This window comes from Rattus rattus, chromosome 1 (genome assembly GCF_011064425.1).
Source record: "Rattus rattus isolate New Zealand chromosome 1, Rrattus_CSIRO_v1, whole genome shotgun sequence".
NCBI lineage: Eukaryota > Metazoa > Chordata > Mammalia > Rodentia > Muridae > Rattus > Rattus rattus.
The window spans coordinates 245,408,763-245,420,913 of record NC_046154.1 but is presented as its reverse complement, the minus strand read 5'-3'; the positions used below and the strand labels follow the sequence as shown (position 1 = coordinate 245,420,913).

The following is a 12,151-nucleotide window of genomic DNA, read 5'->3' as shown; positions in this document are numbered from 1 at the left end:
TTCAACCTGCTAAGTCCATTCAGTGACCTTGTACTTATATGTTTTTAAGGCCCACCACTTGCTATTGGACAACCAATTTGAGGACTTGCTCCTGGAGACTAATTATCCCTCTCTCAGCAGGCATTACGTGCCTGTGGCTCTTTCTCTAGCATTGAAGTCCTATAAGATTTCCCCCATCCTCATTGGCATCTCAGCTGGTGTCATTGTTCGGATCTTGTACAGGCAACCATATTGTTGCGGTCTCCTGTGTAGCTTCCCTGTCACATCTAGGAGATACAATCTCTCTCGGTCCTCTGGTTCTCACTATTCAGCTATGGCCCCTGAGCCTTAGGTATAGGGGTTGTATGGGAGATGTATCATTGGGGCCAGGCACTGGTGATCAGTTGTTATTCTCCTCAATGTTACCAGCTGCGACTTTCTGTAATGATCTCAGTCTGCTGCAAAAAGAAGCTTGTATGCTGAGAGATGGGGGTGACCTTGACCTGTGGGTATAAAGATACACGTCTAGAATGCAGTCAGACATTACATTAGTTTAGGAAAGTGATGGTAGTGGTTCTCCTTTAGGATCCATGACTTCACTAGGCTCCAGATAGTAGGCTAGGTTTATGGTACTAGGAATGACCGAGTAGGCCTAATGTCTAATTAGATAGCTGCTGTTATGGAAACGGTATTCCTGCCATTGTTGCACCTTAGTGATATCTTGCCGTGCTGGTCATAGGTGTCAGAGCTAAGTAGGACTATCGGTTGCTTCCCTCTCTTGGCAGTTTGCATAGCAACTTCTAATGCTAGGAAAGCTAGATCTCCTGGCAGAGGCTTTCAGATCGGATCCAGCTCAGTTCACCACAGCGCTGTGTCTGAAGTGCATGGTGGCTTTGGCAACAGAGACTTACGGTCAACTTCTGGGAGGCAGCAAAGAACAGCAATAGTCTATATTGTTTAGGGAGACTCTTAGACTTTCCTGGCTAACAGATCGAAAGGAGATTTCTCATGCCTGGTACTGAGGTTTTGGTTAAGGTAGTCTATCGCTCTGGTGGGGAGAAGTATTAACTTCATCTGAAATACTTCATGCACACACACACACACACACACACACACACACACACACACACACACACACACACACACACACACACACACGGTAATTTTTTTTGTAAATATAAAATAAGAGTCCTTATGGCTCTTCAAACATCCTTAGTGTTACCTTTCCCTCCTTTGCCCTACAACACCACTCATTTTCCTGTTTCCCTCTTCATTTCTTCTGTATCCTGCTGTTATTCCTCTTTCTTGAGCTCCCAAAGGCCATGTCCCCTTTTTACTTTCTTGGTCTCTGCAGTTACTCCAGGTTGTATACTCACATCTAAAGCATTGGCATGAGGAAAAAGAGAGAAAAGGGAGCATGTGTTTGTACTACTGAGTCTGGGGTACCTCACGCAGTATAATATTTTCTAGTTCCATCCATTTACCTGTAAATGTCATTCACAGTTGAGTAGTACTGTGTGGTCTATTGTACCACATTTTCATTATCTGTTCCTCAGTTGACAGACATTTCAGGTTATATCAATTCCCTACTTACTGTGAATCGAGCCTCAATGCCCGTGGCTGAACAAGTGTCTGCGGAGTAGGGCGGCAGCACTTTGGGCGTCTGCCGAGGGAGGTACAGCTGGGTTATACTCTAGACTTTCTAGCTTTTTGAGTGTTCTCCACACTGATCTCTAGAGGGGCTGGTCCAGTTTGCCGTGCCACCAACAGCAGATGTAGGCTTCCTTTTTTCCAACCGTCCCTACTCCCAGTATTTGTTATCAGGCTTTTGCTGATCCTCGCCATTCTGGCTAGGATGAGATGAAGTCTCCAAGCTGTTTTCACTTGAATTTATCCAATTGATAAGGATATTGAACACGTTTTGAAAATATTTTTTAGCCATTCTTATTTATTCTTTTGTGAACACTCTGTTCAGATATATAGCTCATTTTTTAAATGGGTGTTTTGATTTTTCTTTTTTTGAGTTGTTTACCTATTCTGGATATTAAATCTGTGTCAGATATATAGATGGCCAAGATTCTCTCCCATTCTATGGGTTTCTTCTTCCAGCTGATTGTTTCCTTATCTATGCAGAAGCTGTTTAGTTTCACGAAGTCCTACTTGTCAATTGTTGGCCTTAATTCCTGGAGAAGCAGAGTCTTATCAGAAAGTCCATTCCCATACCTATACCTATGTTTTCTTCTCAGTTTAATCCTTTTAGGTTTTACACTGAGCTCATTGGCCCATTCAAAGTTCATTTTAGTAGATATGGGTAGATCTAATCTCATTCTTCTGCATGTCAACACACCATAGGTGTGTGTGTGTGTGTGTGTGTGTGTGTGTGTGTGTGTGTATATATATATATATATATATATTCTAGTAATATTATTGAAGATTTTTTCTTTTCCCTGTTGTCATTTTGCCATCTTTGTCCAATATCAGGTGGCCGTAGGTACAAGTACTCATGTTTGGGTCTTCTGATTTGTTCCATTGGCCTACATGCCTGTTTTTTTGTGACTGTACCATACTGTTTTTATTGCCGTGGCTCTGTAATATATGCTAAAAAATCTAGCATGATAATCTTTTCAACATGTTCTTTTTGCTCAGGGTTGCTTTGACTATCCAGGATAGTGGTTCCTTATATATTTTAGATTTTTTTCTATTTTTGTAAAGAATGTTGTGGAGGTTTTGGTTGAGGTCACATCTCTAAATTGCTTTTCACGGAAGGCTCACTTTTATAATATTAACTGTGCCAATCCATGAACATGGGATATCTTTCTGTTCTCTAGAGTCTTTCTCAATCTATTTCCTCAGGAATTTAAAGTTTTCATGGTAGGCGTCTTTCACATCCTTGGTAATGTTTATTTCCAAGACATTTTACTGTCTATTGTGAACAGAAATGTGTCTGTGATCCTTCTCAGCATGTCGTTGGTGGCGTATAAAGAGACTGCTCACTTTTATAAACTTTTTAAGACTTTGTTTTTAAAGTAAGGTTTTGTGAGCTGATTTTTGTATCCCACCACTTTTCTGAAATTGTCGTTTCTAGATTTTCCAGGTGGAATTTGTGGGATCTCAAATGTATCATTTAAAGTACAAATAGGACGTGCTTGACTTTTTCCTATTTGTTTCCCTTTCATTTCCTTCTCTTGCTTGAGCACTTTATTAGAAGGAAGCAGGGACAGCGAGTAGCCCTGATGTGTTCCAGGTTTCAATGGAATTGCGTCCTCATTTAGGATCATGTTGCCTGTGCTCTGTCACATGATATGTTTATATTTAGCTTCTTGTGGGTTTTCCACATTGGTTTCCTTTGTTCTGTTCATTTATATATGTAACTTTTCTTACATTCATATGTATTCCCTATGGTCCTTCTCTCTAGGACTTGTATCATGAAGGCACATTGGATATTGTCAAAGCGTTTCTCTACATCTATTGAGATGACCATATGATTTTTGTCTTTGTCCATTTGTTTACCTTATCATACTTATTGCCCTATGTGTGTTGACCCATCCATGCATCTCTAGTGTAAAGACAACTTGATCATAATGAATTCACTTAGCTAGTATCTTATTGAGGATTTTTTGCGCCTATGTTCATCAAGGATTTTGGCCCTTAGTTTTCTTTTCTCTAAAAGTCAACTGAGCCACTCACATAACAATTTTTAAAATAAAACATTCTAATACAATACAATCCCAAGACATACTGACTTGATATATGCTGATGAATGCTGGGAAGAAAATAATATCTATTTTTCCTATAATTAAGTCATTATGTTTCTATAAGAGCAGAGAACCCTGTATCAATGGTGAAAACACTGCAGTTCACAGCAGCCGGGAAAACATACTGAGTCAAGGTGTTTCAGGAAATATTTGCTGCCTTTGTATGGTGCAGCAGCATGCGCTGCATGAGGTAAACATGTCTGTGAGCTCAGAAGGGAGGCTGCACTGAGCTCCTGAGACACAGCCCAACCCAGCATAGCTGGAAACACCTCAGACTCACCATGTATTTGGTTTTGAATATTTTTTTTTTGCTATCAAGCAGAAGTCTCCTGCTGTTTTTAATAAAAGTTTTTTTTTTCTTTCACAACCTCCACATTCATTTACAGGACCCCATGTCAGGTTCTAACCCTCAGCAAAAGCTGGGACCTAAGGGGCTGGAGAAATGGCTCAACAGTTAGGAACACTCTGCACTCTTCTTCAGAATGGGTTGAGTACAGCACCCCTGACCTCCTGAGATCTAGTTACAAGGTGTCTGACAACCTCTTCTGGCCTCTGTTGACACCAGGTATGCATGTGGCGCAATACATACATGCAGGAAAACATTCCCACACATATAAAAAAAAGTAAATAAATCTTTAAAAAAAATTTTAAAAGAAGCCAGTCTCTTAAGGGATAACAAGTTAGTGGTATTCAGAACACGTGGTTTGACAAGCTTTCAGAAAAACATGTTAACCGATGATACCCTTACCAAAGTCATGACAAGGAGCACCCACCCCAGCTCTCAGGGTTCCTCTTGATCCTTTATAATGTCTGCAGCCTCCCACTGCTTCCCTGTAGGCTACTTTTACTTTCCAGAGTTCACAGAGATAGACTAAAGCACTGTACACTCCTCATTCCCACTGGCTGCCTTTCTACTATTCAGTCACTTTGAGATTCAGTCACATTTTGAGTGTATCAGTAGGTTATTCTTTTTACTGCTGAGTATGACCCCATCGCACCTGTATACCATGTTCCTCCTCACTTGATGGATACTTGGCTTGTTCCCTGTTTCAGGCTACTGCAAACATCCACAGTCATTTGTATAAATTTCCAGTGGGCACGTGGTTTGGTTTATTCGGAATAAACATCCAAATGGAGCTGCTGGGTTCCATTCCAGCCATGCATGTATTTTTGAACAAGCTACTACACCATTCTCCAGCGTGGCTCTACCCTTTCGCATCCCAGCAGCCTTGTGTCCAGCCCCTTCACACCCTCAGCTGTCCTTAGTTATTTTCCCACCCACTAATTACTGCAGGGGTATGGAGCATGCCCTGTAGCTCCTGCTTACACTTCCTGCAGATGAATGGTGTCAAGCATCTTAGACGTTGCTAGTTTTCAATCCATATCTTCTTCTTCAGTAAGGAGTGCACTCTCTTTTGTCCATCATTTTGCTGTGACCTTTTCTTAGCATTAGCTCTTGAGAAAGATATCCTTTCATCAAATTTTTGATTTTGAAACCCATCGTCTAGGGCAACTTCTTGTTTTTTGGTTCTTGTAATAGTGTCTTATAAGATCAGAGTTTGGGTTTTTAAGGCCGTCCTTACCAAGCCTGATTTAGGGAGCATGTTTCTTTGTGGTTGTTTTGGTTTGTTTATTTGTGTGGTGTGTGGGTATGGTTCGTTAGGAGTCACCCACACTGTCTCTCACTGGAACCTAGTACTCACCAACTAGGCTGGCCAGACAACCCTAGAGAACCACTGTTCTCCACATCCCCAGGGCCGAGACTACAGCCATGCCGCACCATGACTTTTCATGTGGGTGCTTGTGTGCTAATGTACAGAGATATGGAAAGAGACATATTGGAGTAGTTTGGACTGAGAGTGAAATCAACTTTGAACTTTCCACTTCTCCTCCCATGTCCTCTGTCTATCTAGATTCTATGATCTGTGGCCTTTCTGTCGTATGTGTCGGATCTGCCCCTGTTGCCTGTCTGTGATGCCTGTCCCTAACAAAGGACTTTGCTCTGCCTTTATTGAATAGCACAGGAAATATGGCATAGGAAAGAAATGAGGGATGCTTTTCTATATAACTCTTAAATAGTTTTACAAGGAACGGTCTTACATTTTCTAGTTGACCCTGAATAGCACTCAAAACTACACAGATGCTATTAACTTATATCCACACATTGCCTCCAACACTTATGAGCTGCTTTCAACCTGATGACTGTTTTCAACAAATGATTACCATAACATACACATAGCTTATTCTGGGTCAGGGGAACAGTAGAATGCATTGTTTAAGATTAAAGCTATGCATTAGCTTAGTTGGTAAAAAGCCTGTTATATGGGAAATCCAAGGCATGATCAGATTAGTTACATTATTCTCTTAGAGGGAGGGTAAACTTGAGTAGCATGAGCACACAGTAGGACAACAGGTTATATGCATATTCTTAAATGATCTTTGGGTAGATTATTAACTTGGCTACATGGTCTGACAAGAGTTCAATGTCTTTGAAGGCAAGAAAAATAAAATAAGATATTAATGGAGGTTGCTCTCATGTTTGCATAGCAAATACTTCATGAGCTGAGCCATGCCTCCAGCCTGAGGGACTGTTTTTCTGGAACCAACAGCTAAGAAATCTTGCTCAGCCCATGGTCTCCTCCTTTTCAGAAGCTCTAGACTGAGGTGTTCTGACTGGATCATTTTGGGTTAATTTTTGTATGAGGTACAGTGTGGAATGGGGTTAAGTTCCCATGTCTACATTCAGTCTTCATAATATCAGTTGCAGAAGATACTCTGTGTTTTGACTAGATGGCCTTTGTGCTTTTGTAGAAACTCATTTGTGGGTCTTGTTCTTGCCGATTCATTCTCTTTCATTTATTCCTCTATCTTGAGGATGACACTATGACGAGGTGTTCGTTATCTGAGCTGTGTGGAGACTCCTGATATCAGATGGCATTTTGGCTGGTCTGGGTCTTTTGTGTTTCCATGTGAATCTTTTAACTAGTTTGTTCTTTCAGTTTTTAAAACAAGCTTGTGGGATTTTAATCAAAATTATGTTGAATAAATAGTCAATTTACAGAGTCTAATCATAGGCAGTGTGTCTCTTTACTGAAGTCAGTCATTTCTAATTTCTCTAAGGGATGTTTTATAGACTTTTATAGACCACGCAGCAGGCCACTTTTACACATCTGTCAGATTTACTGATAGCTACTTTGTATTGCTGTGAATGACAATTATATCTTAAGTTGTAATTTGCAATGGTCACCAGCATATAAAAACAAAATGGACATCCACACATCAATCATGCATCCTAAGCCCTCCTAAGTCCACTTACTTCTAAGTTGCTTTCTTAGATTCCATTGGATTTTCTCAGAAGTCGATAATCATATCAGTTGAGGATAAAGACAATTCCACTTCTTTTCTGGTCCACTGCGCTGTACTTATTCATTCCTCCCCAACTACCAGTGCTGGGTTACATAGCAATGGTGGACACCAGGACTTCTCCCACTGCCTGGCCTCAAAGGGAAGCACTGAATCTTTTTATCTGCTGTGTGGTACTGGTAGGTTTCCATCGCTGCCCTTACCTAATCTCAGCCATTCTCTTGGATTCCTGGTTTGTGACGCTTTTGTGAGAAATGAGCATCCACCTACATGCCAAAGGCCTTTTCTGCCTCCATGCTGACGATGATAAGACTTCTCTCTCTTAATTTGTGGACATGGAGAGTTACATTGATTGATTTTCAGATACTCAACCAGCCTTGCCTTCCTGAGATCAGCATCTGTGGGAAATGAAATGGCATAGTCTTTGTGTATATGTAGGGTCATATTTCCTTTAAAAGGGAACAGTAATGTCTTCGAGGAATATCTATAATTTTATTTTGCCTGTCTAATTTTAGCATCAAGATAAAGCTGGAGCATTCCTCAACTTTTTTTTCCTGAAAGAGTTTATGAAAAATCAGTGTTATCTCTTTAACTTTTAGGAGAACTTTCCAGTGTAAATCTGGACCTGGTGTATCTTTACAAGCAAGTTGTCAACATATTTGGTTTCCTTAGGAACACATAATAAAGAATACTGTAGACATCCACGACTCTGGTCAGCTTTGGTAATGTGTCTTTCAAAGAATGTATTTGGTCTAAGTTGCCAGATCCAATGAAATAAATGCTTTTCATGACATTCTCTAATTTTCCTTTACTATTGTAGAAACTGTAGCAATGTTACTGTATTCATTCCTCTATTGATAATCCATGTCTCCTCCCAACCTTTCTGCTCATTCTAGCTGGAGGCTTGTTAATTCTACTGAGCTCCTTGAAGAACCAGCTTGGGTTACATTGATTTCCTCTATTGATTTTCTGTTTTCTATTTCATTGATTTCCACTTTGCTGTTCATTATTTACTCCCCTACTTTACTTTAGATTTCAGTTCTTCTCCTCCTTTCTTAAAGCAGAAGCAGAAGTTATATATTTCAGTACTGTTTCCTCTAATGGAATTCAGCACCACAAATGTCCCAGTTGGTTGCGTCTGATTGATGCTTCGTAGACTTTTATATATCGTGCTTTTATTTTCACTCCAAAATAATTTCTAACTTCCAATTCAATTTCTCCTTTGGTCCAGGAGTTATTTGGACATGTCTTGTTCAGTTTCTAAATATTTGGAGATTGTCCAGATAGATGCCTGATTCAATTTCATCATTGTCGCAAAACATACTTTGTGTGACTCCAATTCTTTTAAAGCTGGGGAAATGGTCTGTATTGATGAATATTCAATGTGTACTTGAAAAGAATGTATATTCTACCACTGTTGGGGAAATGGTTCTGCAAACATTAATTAGGTCATTTGTCTGTTAGTGCCACTCAAGCCTTCTGTGCCAAGGTTGGTTTTCTGTACGGTTCAATGAGAAAGATCTGAAATATCCAACAGCCATTGTGGATTTGTCTGTTTACATTCAGCTCTGTCATATTCAACTCTTATGAATTTTGGGGCTCTGTACTTAGGCGCATACTTTAGGATTCGTGCCTTCTGTATGGATCGGCCCTTTTTCAATTAGAAAATGACTTTTATAACTTCCCATTGCTCTGATACTAATGAAATGCTGTGGCTTTGTCTGTGTAAGATGACATGCTGCCTCCTTTACTTTCAGTCCTGTCCCGCTCACTTCTATGTATTTAAGGTGATCTTCTGTAAGTGCTTGCCTCTTCCCCGTCCTGGCAAAGCCTGGCTTGTACTGAGGCCACTTCAAGTGGTATTAGTATGCGTAGGCTTATATTCGCTCCCATTGCCTTTTGTTCTACTTTTCTCTCTTCCTGCCCTCTTTTTAATCAATTCATCGATGACTTTTATGGGTCCATTATTTTTAATAGATATTTTTAAAGATCACATCAAAGTTGAGCCAAAAGTAAAATGGCCCCACCATACAAAGGACCGGCAGTTTCCAGCATCCAACCCTAGAATGGAGCATCTATCCCAGCCAGAGAACCCATGTTAGGATAGCAGCTTCGCCCTCAGCCCAGCTCTTTGCTCAAGAGCTCACTCCTGGTGTTGTGTGTTCCATGCCTTTGCCCAAGTGCATTATGATACAGTTTTACCATTAGAGCTTCACAACACAATAACCTGGCTACCCCGAAACCATGTGTGTGCTCTGCCCAATCATCTTTCCTTTCTAATACACTGGCCTTACCTGTTCTCGGATGTCATATAGCCTTTCGGAATGGTTCATTCCATTTAGTGCTGTGTAAGTTTGCCCCTATCCCCCAGTTGCTCAATAGCTCATTTCCTTTTGGTACCAAATAGCACATCATCTGCCTGTTCACCCATTGGAGGACATTGCTTTTGCTTTTAAGTTTTAGCAATAGTAGATTAAGCTACTGTGCTGGTATCTTTGGTTAGTGATGAAAACATCAAGAAGGAAAAGACTTATTCTGGATTGTAGTGAGTTCATAGTCAGCAGGCTCTACATCCTTTTAGCCTGCATCAAGACCAAACCATTATGGTGGAAAGGTTTGGGGGAAGAGAGCCACTTACCTTCACCAGGAATCAGAGAAGGGAAGGAGCCAAGAACAAAATAGCCTTCCAGTGTTCCCAGTGACCTGTATCCTACAACTGACCTCACCTTCTAGAGTTCCACCACCTCCCAATAGCACCACCTGCTGGGTGCCAAGCACTCCACTTATGGGGTCAACCCAAAGCCGGACTGCGACAGCTACTATAACATCCATGTGAAGGGTTTTGCATGGACCTAAGTTTTCCAGGTCATTTGAGCTATAACAAGGAGCTTGCTAGATCCCATGATAGGATCTTTACTTTTTGACCGCCACAGTGGCTGAACCATCTCACATTCCAAGCAGTAACAACCAAGATGTCTCCTGCTCTTGCAGATCCTCACTGTATTGGCAGACATTAATGTGGAGATCTTGGTCTTCATAGCAAGTATATATTGGTAGCTCTTAGCTGTTTATGTTTTCAACTCCGTAGTGACATGTGACATTGAGCAACTTCTCATGTCGCTTTCTTCTCGACTTTGATAGGGATATCTTTTCAGGTCTATAGCCTGCCTCTTACGTCAAGTCATTGGTTTTATTATTGGGTTTTTAGAACATTTTGTATATTTCAACAGCATCCTTGACTAGACAAGTCTTTGGAAATTCTTTGGGTCCAGCCTATGACTTGTCTTCCCACCATTAGGACAGTGTCCTCCTTGGAACAGGGGCCTTTTAAAATCTCTATTAAAGCTCACTGTGCCAGTTAATTTATGGCTCAGGTCTTGGATCAGCTCTCTGGTAGTGTTGCTCAAGTGTCATTTAGAACATCTAGTGAGAGTTATATAGATTTGTATCTTACATATAGATGAGTGATCTATTTTGAAGGAATCTTTGTGAAGTATCTAAGTTCGCATATAAAACACCTTCTTCCTATGTGTTTGTGTTCCCACAGAATTTGCTTTGATTTTGTGTTCTTGCCTGTTCTTATCTTTGCCAAAGGCCAAGCCTGTATTTGCATAAGTGTTCTTCCGAGATCCCTGCCCTGTTCCGTTGATCTTTTCTTCTTTTGCCAGCACACACAGACATGGTTGCTGTAGGGACTACACAGCAAGTCTCGAACTTTGGGTAGCACTAGTCCTCTTTCCTTGTTGTTCTTCTACAATGGCTGAGTTATTCTGAGGTTCCTTTCTTCTTCCTGTACATCTTAGGGCCAGCGCATCAATATCCACATTAAAAGCTCCTATGATTTTGTTTGGGATTGCATTGAATCTGTAGACCCAATTAGGAAGAATCAACACATCGAACTTCTCAAGCTTTCCTACTTACCTGAATGAGATGCCTTTCCATTTACTTTGCTCTTATTTTATTTATTTCAGCAGAGTTTTGTAGTTTTCCTTATAATGTCAAACCTGTACATGCTGTTAGAGTTATACTCCAATGTCTCATTTTTGTGAGGATGTTTATGTTGCTATGTGTTTTTTTTTTTATTTCAATCTCCATTTGCTAAAGGCAAGTCTGACTTTTATGCATTAACCGTATATCCCAAAGAGTTTTAACTATGGTTGATAGGTCCCAGGGAGAGGGTCTTTTGTTGTCTTCCTTTCCTCCTCCCTTCTGCTCCTTCCTCCTCCTTCCTCTTCTTCTCAACTTCTTCCTCTCTTCTTCCTTTGTTTCTTCTGTCTTCTTTTTCTTCCTCCTTACTCCTACTGCCTTCTTTCTTCTTCTTTCTTCTCCTTTTTCTTCTTTCTTCTCTTTCACTCTTTTTCTTCCTTTCTGCTCCTTTCTTCTTTCTTCCTTTTTCTTCTTTCTTCCTTCTTTTTTCTTTCTCTTCCTACTTCTTTTTCTTCTTCCTTCTCTTTCATCGCCTCTTCTTCCTTCTTCTGTCTTTGGGGGTTGTTGAAGGGATTGATTCTTTTAGATTTCCTAAATAGTTAATCATGCTGTGTTTGTCAGGGTTCTCTAAAGGCACAGAACTGCTAGAATAATATATTAGTTTATTAGATTAGCTTATGGGATGCAGTCTGGATAGCCCAGTATTAGGTTTCTCATGTCAGAAAGATGGAGAAAGTTTTCAGCCCATGAGGCTGGATATCTCAGTGTTGGAGTCCTGAAGGATTCTTGGGGAGTTGCTGGTCTTCAGTCTATTTTGGAATTCCAAAGAAATTATTTCTAATCCAGGCAAAGGAATTCTGAAGCAACAGCATAGATGGACTTTCCAGCGAGAGTGAGGGCAAGCAGGCAAAAAGCAAAGTTTACTTCTTTCATTTCTCTTTCTTTAGCTGCCACCAGAAGGTGCTGCCCAGATTTAAGGTGGGTCTTTCTGCTTCAATTGATCTGATCAAGAAAATCCCTCACAGGTGTGTCTGGCAACTTGGGTTTCAGTTGACTCCAGTCAAGTTGACACCAAACTTAGCCATCACATATGTCACCTCCGAACAAAGTCTCTTCTGTTGACAAAA

General features: G+C 40.5%; 1 protein-coding gene across 2 annotated transcripts in view; it reads left to right on the top strand.

Annotated features, from left to right (window-relative positions):
• Window positions 1-12,151, top strand: part of Trappc9 (trafficking protein particle complex 9) — a 464,527-nt gene that overhangs the window by 429,146 nt on the left and 23,230 nt on the right. The gene's annotated exons all lie outside the window — the stretch shown is intronic.